Below are 14,192 nucleotides of genomic sequence, written 5' to 3'. Positions count from 1 at the left end.
CAGTTTGAGTGATAATGATGATGTTGAGGTGAGGATTTCAGTGGTGATGGGCAAAGACACAGCAGAGACAAAAGCACTGAGATGTGTCCCTCACTGTGCCCTTGCTACCCCTGCCCAACGCTTGCCATTTCTCACTCCTAGAATTCTCCCCAACTTTCTATTCCAAACCTTGACCGCAACCAGAGACAGAATAGCTCATCTTCCTCCCATCGATGCGTTGGTTTCTGCTGTGGATGTGCAGAATCCTAGAGGCTTAGCAGTGAATGAGACTTAGGCAAACCCTGATTCTATCCCGTTGTTTTACAAGTGGAGGAACTAAGGATCTTATCCGGTGGGGAAAGTGTTGACTGCTGACCCTACCTGTGCCTCTGACATTCCCTGGGTGTCTGAGAAGCAGAGACAGGTAGGGTTACTGAGCTAATTGGAGCAGAAGGGAAGAGAAGGGGAGCCTACCCCTTGTCAATCATCAGCAAGCCTGCACTTCGTTGGTGAGGTGCACCTTTGGCCAGCAGGTGGTGCTACATACCTCCAGATCCTTAAAGTGAAACTGATCTGGTTGAAAAGTTTCCTGCTTGCAAGGATTAAGTGGTGGAGAGAGCAGTTGGCCTTACCCAGAAAGCTGTTCAGTGGCCATTATAATATTTAGAATATTTAACAGAGAGATAAAATAGCTGAGTCCTCTCATCGTCATTGGGCTGATAAAATGAAAGGTTTCAGAAAACTGAATTGTTATATAAATGTATAAGTTTATAACTCTGGAAGGATTTGAGTAGTTGAAGAGAAAGTTGTTTTTGTGTACATGGCCAGGCATGGTGGCGCATGCCTGTAATCCCAGCAGATCAGGAGACTGAGGCAGGAGGATTGCGAGTTCAAAGCCAGCCTCAGCCAGAGCAAGGTGCTAAGTAACTCAGTGAGAACTTGTCTCTAAATAAAATATAAAATAGGGTTGGGGGATGTGGATCAGTGCTTGAGTGCCCCTAAATTCAATCCCCAGTACCAAAAAAAAAAAAAAGTATATGATATTCTATGTAATTTACATTTTCCTACAATAAAGCTAAAATAATATTGGTATTCTCCCACTTTATAGATGCAAAAACTGAAATCCAGGGTGATTAAGATATTAATTCATATTCTATGCATGCCTAATCAGGGAAGAGCAGGTGTGTATCATTTAGGTTGAGTTTATTAGGGACAAGGTACTGTTTTAAGTGTTTACAATTATTTATTCATTTCATCCTCATAATAGCTGTAAGAGGCAGAACAAGGCACTGGTATGAGTACAGGTCAAACTGTGTCAAAATTAATAAGTTTTACCCAAGAACAGTTCAGCTTCTGCCTGGTGGGGGCCTGAGTTCAAATCCCAACTTCTCCAGTTTCTTTCACATGAATATGGCAAATCATTGAGTCTCTCTGAGCTGTCACTTTCTCATTTGTAGATGGCAGTGAAACCAACCACACATCATTGTTGGAAAGATCAATCAGGAAAACATCTGTAAAAACACAGTGCTAGTTATAAAGCAAGATTCTATGTTAAGGAATTATTTTTATGGTAGATACCTATAGGTGTGCATAAGAAAGGTGTGCATAAGAATGTCTGTTCCAAGATTATTTGTAGCAATGAAAAACCCAAGTGTATCAAGGGAAATGAGTTAATGTAGTATGGACCACAATGGGGTGGAATGTTATGCTATTTTCAACAACTATTTAGGAACCAAACAAAGTCCTGTAGATACACTAGAAAATAGGGGTTTTGTATTCTAGGGGAGGCTGATGGGAGACATAATGGTTGAAGGGGATGCATGATACAAGGGCCCTAATCTAGTCTGGAAACAACATCAAGGTGAAGCCTGAGCCTAGGGAAGAGTTGATTAAGTGATGGAGGGATTGGGGGAGAAGGGAAAGGTCAAGAGAGCAGGATGCTCCTGGAAGAGGAAACTTACGTCCCATATTTAAAAAATATGGAGTGGGTACATGCCTGTGGTCCCAGCTGCTCTGGAGATTGAGACTGGAGCATCTCTTGAATCCAGGAGTTCAAGACCAGCCTGGGCAACATCACAGGATCCTTGCTCAAGGGGACAAAAAAAGAAATGATTTTAGACAAATGTACTCAAAGTGTCAAATCAAAGAAATATGAACCAAAAATTATAAACATTTGAACTTAAAATTGTTATACTTAAACATGGAATAGTTTCTCAAACATAACAACTTTGTTACATTTGTCATATTTTGTTTTCTAGTGTGTCCCTAGAACTTTGTTTGGTGTCTAAATATTCGTAGGTGTATAAGTTGTATAGATCTACATGTATGTAAATACAGACACACAAAGACTCAGAACTAACCACAAACTCATTCATTCATTCTAAATGTGTTTTGAGAGCCTTTGGTTCTGGGGACTGCTAAGGTCAGTGGGATACAACTATGAAGAAGTCAGTTAAGGGCTCCACCTTCATGGACTTACTTCCTAGAGGAGGGACACAGAAAATAAGTAAATGTGCTGATTTATTAATTATTGTTATTGTCATCTGTTATTATTAAGGTAATTTCAAATAGTGACATATTCCATGAGAAAATTACAAAGGGTGATAGGATGAGACTCAGCAGGCGGGAGCAGCCTTAGACTCAGTGGTGAGGGTGAGGGAGGGCAACATGCTGAGGAACCAAGACCAAGAACTGAGCAATGGGAAGGAGCAGCTATTCAAAGACATGGGAGAACATTCTAGGACAAGGTATCACCTTAACCCTGGGGACACATCAACATCATCTGGGAGCTTCAAAAAATACTGATGCTTGCTAAATCTTGTCCCCAGATTCTGTTTTAATTGTTAGGGTCCCAGCCTAAGTATTGAGGTCTCCACAGGAATTTTCACACACCCCTGGTCACTCTAATGTACAGGGAACCAGGGAACCACTGGTCTAGCAACTGCAAGAGATTCACAGTGATTGATCAACTTGGAAGGGTGGCATAATGGTCATTTTCATGATCATTTTCTAATATTCTGAATTTTATACATTTTAAATCATGGATATACATTGTTTTAATAATATATTTTAAGAAAACCATATGTTACAGATGGTACTCTGGAGCATCTAGAGACGGAAATTACTATCCAGGACTAGACCTAGGAAATTGGAATTCTAGCTGCTGCTGGTTCTTCTGATTTTTTTTTTTTTTCTCTTGGAATCTTCTGTTTTCTCATCTCTAAAATAAACTCTATAATTCTATGATTCTATGACTTGGAGCGCCAAGTAAGAACCAACAGTGGCCTAAACAGTTAGCAACTTGAGTCTGTGCAAGGAAATGTCTCTGAAGAACAACCATCTCTAACTTCCATAATTTTGGAGGATCTTATCTTTACATTCTTAAGTAGTTTCCATGTGAACTCAGTTTCTGTTGTTTTGTTATGTAGATTCTGAATGAAACAGAAAGGTGAGCTCTTTCTCTTTGTCCCTTTTCACTCAGCATGCCCCCATTCTGCTCCCCACACCCATCACACCACCCCTATGTCTCTGAGGTCCTAGTTAGAATCATCTAAGGACAGCTGGAAGATCAGTGTGATGTGGTGGGCAGAACCCTGAATCTGGTCCCTCTGCTGGCTCTGTCCTCCAAGGAGCAGTACCATTTCATTTTTGTGGGCCTTGGAGAAGAAGGGTACAAGTCTATGAGAGTCCATTAAGGGCAGCTTTTCCCAGTTCTGCACCCTGAATTGTTGTATTGGTACCTGAAATATGCAGTGGTAGAAATATTTACATCCTGGAAATCAGCAAGCACTAATAACCAGGCCCTCCCCGCTTGCTCCCTTCAAGAGCTGGTTGTTAAACATGCATCAGAATACCCCTGAGCATGTCTGTCAGGCAATCTCCTGCCCACAATCACCTGAGAACCCTTGTTACGAATGCAGAATCATGGGGCCCCTCTGAAGACCTGAAGAATCAGATTCTTCAGGTGCCCTAGAAGATTCCATAGACCAGACACCAAACACTGGCTCACTACGAGTAGTGGAATCCATGGATCACATGTCTTTTTAGGTCATTTCTAGCTCTAAAAGTAGCTGCTTATGGTTGCCACCTGATGTTTTCTAAGGTTGGTAACAGTGATTACCACAATTACCTACCACTGAGCCATCTCTTCATTCCGAATCTGGGCACTACTCTGCATGGCTAGGCCTACTGACAGGGTACTTCCCACCCTCCCTGAGTATTAAGCCATCCTCATTCTGGAGTGACAGGGTCCTGTAACTAGCTGCTCCTCCCTTGCCAGTGATGCTGTGGCTTGGAGGAAACAGGCAGGGTAGCCAGGGTTTCCTTTTTGAAGTGACTTCCCAGGGGAAAGTTGACAAGCATATGGTGTCGTGAGGAGCCTACAGTGTCCTGTGTTCTCTTCTGGCTACTGGAAAGTCATCCTGGCTCCACAGGGGCTGGCCTGGGACATGCTGCTTATGTGCCACATCATACTTAATAGTAGATCTTGCTATGATTTAGGGAGGAGAGGAAATTCCTGCCAGAGAGAGGCAGAGATGTTTTCAAGTAGACTACATTGTCCTGAAATTCTCCTTTACAACATTTCATATACTGGCAGCAAATAGATTAGTTCAATGGCCAATCCCAGAAATGTCTTCTTTGGTCATGTAAGAGGGACCTGAGGTAGAAAGGTGTTTGTAATTTGTAGATAAACAAGGTAAGCTCCAGGTCTGTAATAAAAGGTCTCAGTGGCTCTGGAATTCTTTCTCTATCCTGTTCCTGCCTCTAGTTGCTCTGCTTTCTGGTTGATCTGACCTTGACAGGAATAGTTTACTCCATTTTTCCTTCTTAGGTGTTTTCCCTGTCTTTGTTATTTCTGACTGCAGTTTTTCTACTGTTTTCCTGAATCTCAGAATTAGGCCTTTCTTGCTCCCTACTTTCCATACCTTTTACAGTCTCTAATCCTCCATCCTTGGCATTGATCAAGCCCCTCTGGCTGCCAGTGAGGCTCCCCAAGGCCTCTTTGATATGCAGGTTATGCCCCCATATTCTGGTCTCCTAAACTAACAGAGAAGGGGAACCCCTCCTGCCTCTCCATAGGTTCCTCTCAGACCCAAACCATCCACCACCAGCTCTTGAGAGGTGAGGTTAGAATCTGGAGAGGAAAATGTAGACTTTTCAGAGCTTCTTGGCGAACAGCCAGTGGGAACCCTGAGGAGTGGCGCTGAGGGGGATGTCTGCTCGCCCTGGATGGACGCCGGCAAAAAGAATGGAGTAGAGGGGACCCCAGCAAGGGTCATTTTCAGCTTCCTTCTGAATCCACTCCCACATCTCACTCCAATTAATATCATCTTTTCAAGAAAACTACATTATTAACTGCCAGGTCATGTGATTGCTGGATGGAGGAGGGACCCATTGCCAAGCTGGACTCCTTCGGTTCCAGCCAGTTCACCCCCCACTCCCCTCCACCCGCCCCCGCCTCGCCCGCTGTTGTTAAGCCCTGCTCTGCACCACATAGCAGCTCGGTGGCCTGGGCTGCGTCTCACAGCTGTACCCTGCGTCCCCACGCCAGGACTTGAGCCCAGGACTGAGCCTTGGAGCTGCCCCTGTGCCCCCACGCCGAGCCCCGCGCCCTTCGGCTGCGTCCCCGGGTGCCGGCGACGGCCCGGCGGGCCACGGGACTGAGTCCGAGCCGGCTCCGGCTGTCTGCGCGCCGTGCTCCAAGGCAGCGGGGTGAATGGACGGCATCCAGCCCGGCCGGCAAACTTGAAAATAAAAATAAAACAGAGGGAAAAGAAATAAATAATAAAAAGCACGCCAGAAAGCCAAAGAAAATACAATTCCAAGCTCTGAGCAGGCTTCGAGCCTGCAGCCGGCCGTGGGCTGCGAGCCTTTGGCATCAGAGCCAGCGGGGCCTTTGTGCTCCCCTCGCCCACCCCCCGCGTTTCTCTCCTAATTGAAGAAACACAATCCGGGGTTTGCGCAGCGACGCGCCCGCGGCCGCCCAGGGGCCAAAAAGGGCTGCTGGCTGCTGGCGCAGCGCAGAGAACGCCCCCGCCCCGCAACAGGGACCGACTTGTTCTTTGTGCTGGCAAATATTTATTTTGGTTCAAGTGGACCCCTTTCCACAAAGACCACCTGGTTGTAATCAATAACACCTATTTTCAGATAATCTGCCGCTCTCTAGGCAGAGCCCAAGGAACTCACCCAAACAGAGACCTTTTCAAAGGGAATTTTAAATGGACTGGATTCACAGAAAGCTGGAGGAGGGACCCCGGGTGGGGTAAGGGGGAGACCGAGGCCAGGGTGGTCAGGCGGTAGCTGGGTCGATCCCCTGCCTGTGGGCATTTCCATTCTGAGGGTAGAGAGTTCCTTGGTAGAGAAATTGGGGGCTCCCAGGAAGCTCTCACAAAATAAAACAAACTGAAAAATCTTTCTTCGGTGAGTCAAATGTTGCTGCAAAGGTAGACTTCTAGAAACTCCACAGCAGCTTGCTCTTCTCTCCAAAAGAGCATCTGTGTCGTGAAATCAGGATTTGGCTGGAGGCAGAGCAGAGTGCACCTAGAGTTGGAGTTCCTCAGAGCTGAAGGGCTTCTCTTTCTTTCTCCAGAAGAGGGACCGATCCTTGTCAATCTCACAGGTCAGGGATGCATTCAGAAATGCATATTGGGCCGGAATGGTGGTACATGCTTATAATCCCAGCGACTTGGTAGGCTGAGACAGGATGATTGCAAATTTGAGACCAGCCTCAGCAAGTTAGCAAGGCCCTAAGCAATTTAGTCAGACCCTTTCTCAAAATAAACAAAAAACAAAAAACAACAACAACAACAAAAAAGGGGGTGGGGGCTGGGATGTGACTCAGACTCAGTGGTAAAGTGCGTCTGGGTTCAATACCCAGTACAAAAAAAAAAAAAAAGTATATTGGGGGTGATGGTGGCAAGTGCCTGTGTGAAGTCATGGATTCAGTTCCCAGCACTGCCAAAAATCAAACCTCCCATGCGCTCGCACGTGCACTGCTCCCCCCCAATCCAAACCTAACCAAAACAACAGCAACTCAAAGAAAACGAAATTGCATGAGGTGGGCTCAGTGGTGCATACATCTAATCCCCAAAATCAGGATGCTGAGGCAGGAGGATGCTTGAGCCCAGGAGCTCAAGACCAGCCTGGGCAACACAGGGAAACACCCTCTCAAGAAAGGACTGCTAAAGAGGAGGCATCTGAGTGTGTAAAGTGGGCTGGCGTTGTTCTAGGTGCAAAAATGCAGAAAGGAATGAAAAATGACTAAACTGCTCTCGTGGACATGTTTTCAGTGAAGGGTGATAGCAGATGAACAAGTAGTTGAAATATGTTGACAGTGATGTATGTTACTGGAAAATTGTGTGAAGATGCTTTGAAAACTGTAAAGTGCTTTGTGTTTCAGTTCTAGAGTGGAACAGCTGGCTCTCTGGGGCAGTTTGTCTCCTGTGGATCATGTATCAAGGAGGTAGGCTCACACAGATAGAAAGCCTAAGGAGAGTCAAAAGGGGGTGCTGGGTCCAAACATCTCAGAGGGTGCAACCACAGGTCAGAGCCAAGCCCACCTACTGATGACCTTTCAGAGCCTCAGAAGGCTCAACTATGAATTGGGATTGATAATGACCACCATTTTAGTCAAGGCCTAGTAACAATGTAGAATACTTTTATAATGTGACATTTGTAGACTTTCCATAAGATAATTTAAATTTTGGGGGTGAAGCATGGAGACCAAATAAGTTTTGGGAGCAGGGGCTTGGGATGCTTTTCATAGGAGACACTGCACTGAATATTCCATGCATTGTCCTGACTTTGGCAGTAGAGTGACCTGGATGGACTAGTCAGGGTATACGTCAAACCCACAGGTTCAACTGGGAAGAAGCCTGGGTTATTCTGTGGCATATGACTTTCCTGGTCCCAGGTAATAGGCCCTGAACAAGGAACAGACAGTTTCATAGACCTCTATAAACCCTTAGGTGCTCAGAGTGAAGTGACAGTAATTAGTTAGGCAAGCCAGATCATGTCTATCAAACATTTTAGATGGGAAATATGGAAAGATTGAGGCAGGTAGCAGTGGGATGAATGGCAAGGGGAAAGACGGGAGAGAGGATCTTAGTCATGAGAAACTGAGTTCCCTAGAATCTCTTGGATGCAAGTAACTTTCTAGTCCTAGGCTTTGAGACACTGACCTTCAAGAGTTGTTTTCTGGAGGTTTCTGTCTCCTTCATTGCCAGAGATATTTTATAGCAATTTCTCAGTATTCTGGGAACCACATGTGGCCAGGATGGCAGGGTGGATGCAGATGGACGATAGGTATGTAATTTGCATATGATGGCTCACAGATAAAACTAATTCAGGAGATTCCCTTCTTTATCAGTCAGGGACATAAAAAAATAACTTCTCATATCCTGATGCTGTTTTCTTTGTCCTTAGAGATGACTGAAAAGAGGGATACGACTGATTTACTTAGTGTTTGCGTAAGTTAGGCCAGGCTGGGCTGAATTTATGTTGCTGCTCTTCTTCAAGAATGTGACTTTCTCCCTCTTATGAAATGTCCTCAGCATCCCTTCTTAGCCCTGAGCTTGCAGAAAGATTAAAGATGGGCTCAGACAACCCAGAGGGGGTCGATGGCCCAGGAAAGATTATAAGAAAGGGGTGAGGGACAGGAAGAAGGGTGGTGTGTTGGAATTTGGGATAATTGAATTTGCTGTGCAGCCAGCAGTTTTGAGTTGGGTCATCTGTTGGATCTTTGCTCATAAATCTACCAAGACCAGGAAATTCCATGATTAGGTCCATTTTTTCATTTTTCTCAGAGATCAGGATAGTTGAGGGATGGTTTTCACCTTCTAGAGATGCTGTGTTGGGAGTAACCTACATTTTGCATTGAGATTGTTACATGTATATCCTGGAAACCCATTACCAATGCTTTCGTCTTTGTGTCATATTTTCCCCCAGGACAATCAGTCCATCCATTTTGAGTTCCCAAAATGCTGGAGGTGCAATAGGCTTCTTTGAGGGACCTACTGCGTGTGTTATGAGGTGGGTTGCTTTAATACATTTCTCTACTTTGCCTTTTGACCATATGCCATTTGTAATTAACCACCTGAATAACTGATCTCTTGAAAACTAGATATTTCTTGCAAAGTGAGATTGAATCTAACTGCATGGTTTATTCAAATATGTTTTTTGTGGCACTTTGGAGTTTTCTGGAAGCTCTGCAAATGCTCATGATATGCCTCCTGGAATTAACCAAAGTTCCCCAACAGTAAAGCACTCGCATCCTCTGAGAATGCAGGTCTCCTAAGTGTGCAGGGCAGCTTGTGGGATGACTGTGTCTTTGGCTAAGTAGCTCATTAAGGGGATGGAACGCCCTGCTTTTCTCTTGCTCCTTCTTCATTCCATCTACCTTTGAGAGTTGGCTTTGAGCACAAAGGGCAATAGTTTACCCAATTGAAGACTTCTTGAAAAATTGGATCCACTGGAATTTTGGATCTTGGATTCTGATTAGGTAATCACTGATGTTTGTAAAGATCTGTGTAAAAGGAACAGACTGAGAATCATCAGAATAGTCTTATGAAGGTAGATTTACGCTATAATCCAATTAACTTGGCTGTTAGGAAATTAGTGGGTATTTCTTCCTTATGGGTAGTTTGCATTCTCCCCATTCTAAAGTTTTTCTGGGGATGTCTGACAGAGATTGATTTCCTAATGATCATATGTTCTATTATGATTTTTTTTAAAAAAATGACAAATCTTTACGTTATGCAGAAAATTGATAGATAAGTTTATGTTGTAAAAAAAAAGACAGAGAAAGAGCAAAGGAAGGTGAAACTGTCAAGAAAAGTTGAGGTGTCTGGGAAGTATTTCTGGAATATATGTGATGTTCCATTAAACATTTCTGAAGGCCAGGGGCTCTGGGAAATATAATAATCACTGGGGAAAGAAATATTGCATCTACTGGGGAAAGCAATTAACACCAAACATGGGCTTGGTAAAAAATTGCTAGCAAATTCTAATCATTGTCTGATCTTATGCTTTGCCTGTACCTTCCATGGTTTTTAATTTTCCTTGTGTATCTCTGGAGTTAACAGTAACTGGACAGAGCAGATACCTTACCCTGCCTCTCAGAGTTGCTGAGCTATGGACCCTTTCTGTCCAGCAGGTGCAGTTTGACAAACAACAGACACATGTTGGATCCTTCTGTAAGCCAGGCATGGAGCCAGACATAGTCCCGGCCCTTTGTTCCCTTATTGTCTAATGGGGGACATAGACCTCTAAACACAGATAGATCTTGGGTCTCACATTGCTCTGTCACTGCACTGCCCAATGATCAATTAATTTAAAATTCATGCATTCCTTACCCTAGTCTCTATCTAAAATGTTAATGTTATAACCTAGAACATCGCTTTTCTATACCCACCAGCTGCACCTTATTCCCTTTCTGTCTTTCTATCTCTCTCCTGGATACTTAGTACAGGATTTTAAAAGTTTCATTTTCTCCACCTGTTCTCCATTCTCAGGTAGCTCCTAGCTTGTTAGCCTCTCTGGTTGGCTACTTTTCCCATCCCTTCCTTTCATTTCTTTAACTGTACCCCAGTTTCTGCCTCTCAAAAGGTATGTGTGTGTGTGTGTGTGTGTGTGTGTGTGTGTGTGTGTAAATACAGACATAGGTAAAGATCACAAATTCATGAATCTTGTAGTCCCTCACCATTTTCCCCTCGATTTCCTTGCATCTCTGGAAGTATTTATTCCTGGAACCATAGGTGCATCTGAGCAAGGCAAGTGTCAGGATGCAGTGGTACCAGGTCCTAGCATCAGATGTTAGTGCCCAAGTAGGGTAAGGAGAGCATGGGATAGTGTGAGCTGCCATAGAAGTCAGGGCTCCAGAAGGTTCAGGATGTGTCCCTGTGAAGGGGCAGCCTGGCCTGGGGTGTCAAGGTGAACAGGTTGAAGGTAATATCCATTCAGAGGCACAGCCTGGGGAGGGATGAGAAAAGTGTCTGTAAGTAGGGATGCCAGGATGGCAATTTAGGTCCAGACTGAGAAAGGAACATGTGGCATGGAGGTGGGGGTGCTGCAGAGATAAGAAACTCCCTGCATGTGGGAGGACTGATGTGAAAGTGCATACAGTATGCTTAATGAACACAGTTTTTTCTTATTGTCAAATAAGGGAGTTACAGATATGGAAAGGGAAGAACCTAGAGTAAGCCCTAGGGTGTTGGATTGGAAAAGAATGCATCTGAGTAAACTCAGGATTTTCAATATAGACAAGACAAAAATGGAAATATAGGGTATAAGCACATGTTCATATAAATGTCTTTGTATGTGCATACACATGTGAATGTATGTGGACACATATGATGTACATGTGTGTATGTACAGATATTGCCTAGCTCTGTCCACTGAGTGGGCCTGGGGACAGGGACACTACCATAGCAATGAACACACCTAGCACCCAGATGTTGGCTTCTGAATATCATTTCCCACTAAAACAAATCAGGAATCCATGGAGAAATGACTGGTTTCAAAGCTGGGACAGGGAGTCCAAACATATTGTGGGAGAAAGTAAGGAATTGCTCAAAGATTGATGGGAACGTGTCAAAGGACACTGAAGCCAGCTTGAAGAGTCTTCTATAGGGACAAAATAATCATCAAAATAAACAACAATAAGAACATATATCCACTCAACAAAACCGTAATTATGAGTCTTTAGAGATACAAATATATCTGAAGAAATATATTTAAATATATATAAATGCATGTATTGAAATTCGATAATAAATAGGGTACTTACATAATTTCATAGAACATTCTCAGAAAATACGTATTAATTGCAAAGGGGAAGAAAGTGACTTTTCAGAGGAAAATCTGGCAGACACCACCTTCAGGAAATCATCAGAATAAACCTCACCAATAATAAGATGAAATTGAGGTCATGTGCTACCCATTGGGCTAAGAGGATAACCACCAAGACAAACCCAAATTGAGGAAGATTCTACAGAATAGCTGGCCTGTACTATTCAAAATGACAACAGTCCTGAGAGTCAAGGAAAGACTGTGTGTTGTAGACCAAATAAATGCAATCTGTGATTTAGAATGGGATCCTTCCACTGCAAAGACTACATAGCGAGGGCAATTAGCAAAAGGAGAATAACACCTGAGAATTATGTGGTAGTGAATTTTACAGTTCTCATTATTGTACTGGACTATGGAGGAAGATATGGTTGTTTGATAGATATTTTTATTACTACTCAAGTGTTTGGGGTGATGGATCATCAAGTTGGGAAATTATCCTCAAACAGTTCAATAAAACATGTTCTTTGTACTTTTCAACTTTTTTTTATAAAAGTTTGTGACTTGAGCTTTTACAGTTTTTTTTTTAATTTAAAAAAGATGTACATTCATTATATACAATAGAATAGGTAGTTCTAATTCTGCATATCAGAGAAGACCAGAGCCCTGTATAGAGTTTGGAATCATAAAGAGGAACTGCCTATCAACCAAGACTATACTGTACTGTTGGTATTTCTGTAGTTCTTTTCAGTCTACAGATCATTTTTACTTATAATGTTATCATGCAATGATAACTTTGCATGGTATTCCCATGGTCCTCATTTTACAGATGAGGAAAATAAGTACAGAGACAGTCATAACTCAGGCAGTGGGTATACTGGGGTTCATAACTAGGGTTTTTCTGACTATGGACCTGATTTTTATCTATTCACTCATCATTGGTTTATTGAACAATTGCTGTGTGTCTCTGCCACTGTCATACAAGATAGATGCAATTCCTTCTCTCATGGAACTACCAGGTGGCTTTAGGTCTGTAAAAAATTTGGATCTAACTTATTAGATATAAAATCCCAGCTCTCAATCTCTATTTCTCAGCCAATTAAAAAATCCCATCCAACATTTCTGACAAAGTACATTTTTAACATTCCTCTAGAACAATCTCATTTTATTTGCAGCATCCTCCAGCTTGGCTTCATGCTCCACTGACTCAGGTAGACACAGAAGGCCAGTGAAGGGCATATGCCCAAGCTGGGAACTGTGAGGGCCATGAATGGAGGTAAAAATGCTCTCTGGAAAATCCAATTTATTTCCACTTTTCACTCATTTGAAAAATGCCATTCTGACCACAAAACAAAATCTATATTATGCTGAACTCCTCAAGCAGAGTGCTAATCAGCTACCAAGGACTTTAAATAAATGTTTTTGGAAAAATGATCTAGTAAATACTAGCAGGTAACAGTGATCATATATACATACCTCCCGTGTAGCATTCTCCAGTGCGTTTCCCACACTGTCACCTAACATCCCACAGGGACTCTGGCAGGACATTCTACTTAACTCTCAAGTGAATAGACAAAGCCCAGTAGGTGGAAGGGCCAGAATTTGAACCAAGGGTCTCTGGCATTATATATATATGCTCATTTATCTCCCCAAATTGCCTCTCTCCTCCCACTAGGAAAACACATGAGTTAACTCAGTTAAAATCCAGAAGGTTAATCTAGCAATTGTAGGTAAGTGAGTGGTCTCACTGGAAACTTTTTCTGTTTCCCCCTAGAGCTTTTAAGCTAAGTGTAAATTGACTATGTGCTTAGGAATTTACCAGCTCAGACAGACTGAAACAATTAAGACAGGAGGCCAAGTAAGAGTGAGAGAGGGAGACAGACCCCAGGCATGTGAGCCGACATTCCTTTTAAAAGCTTCTCTCCATATCCTTTCTCAATTGGCTGAAACCCTAGAGGTTTGCCTGGCTAAACCACTTCCTCTCAGAAGTGTCTGTCCCCCGAGGGAGCCTGGGATTTGTAGTCTTGAAATCAGCCGACCTTTCATAATCCTTGAGGGGACTCCCTGGCTGAAGGCATGCAGTGTCAATTTCAGTAGCTTGCTATGTGATGAAATACCCGATGTGCATTTTGCAAAACACAAATTCCTTCCTGGATAAGAGTAAAGCCTCTGTATATTCACCAGAACCAGCTCCCTGGCCCCTTATTCCAGAAGCCCAGTGGTGCTGTGGATGGTGGAGGAAACCTTCCTCCTTAGGGAAGACCCTAAGGAGGTGTAGGGGCCAGGCAGACATCAGGGAGCCATGCTCAAAGGCAGTTCTCCCAAAGGGTACAATATTTTCCAAGTCAATATATTTGCTTGAAGGTTGTTAAGAAACAGATATTAGAGGAAGAAATGTGTGAAACAAAATCCATAGCCTACTCATAGAA

Source organism: Sciurus carolinensis, chromosome 11 (assembly GCF_902686445.1).
Source record: "Sciurus carolinensis chromosome 11, mSciCar1.2, whole genome shotgun sequence".
Classification (NCBI taxonomy): domain Eukaryota; kingdom Metazoa; phylum Chordata; class Mammalia; order Rodentia; family Sciuridae; genus Sciurus; species Sciurus carolinensis.
The sequence above is the reverse complement of the archived record's forward strand: the minus strand, read 5'-3'. Positions refer to the sequence as shown.